A 374-nucleotide genomic window follows, 5' to 3' on the forward strand; every position below is an offset into this window, starting at 1 on the left:
AAAACTACTGCCCATGAAACTCTTAAAGAAATGGCACCATCGCCATATATCATTCCGAATGAACATCTCAGGAAGTCACAAGTAAGGCAACGTCGCTCAATTCTGTGTTATTGCAAAACAGTTTCCTTAAATCATCTTGTCTTGACGTAGTTGTAGAAACCATGTTGAATAGTATAAGTAAACCGTAATTATTATATCTTGTTATGTATCATTATCACGATCTTTATTATTTAAATCTTGTATTAAAGTTTAATGATCTTTGCATCTTTACAATTTGGATAATATCACAATGTTATGAACTGGTGATAAGCATTGACAATAACAAGATCAATGACAATGTAGTAATGATAAAATCATATAAATATATATTTATA

Source organism: Penaeus monodon, chromosome 28 (genome assembly GCF_015228065.2).
Source record: "Penaeus monodon isolate SGIC_2016 chromosome 28, NSTDA_Pmon_1, whole genome shotgun sequence".
NCBI classification, from domain to species: domain Eukaryota; kingdom Metazoa; phylum Arthropoda; class Malacostraca; order Decapoda; family Penaeidae; genus Penaeus; species Penaeus monodon.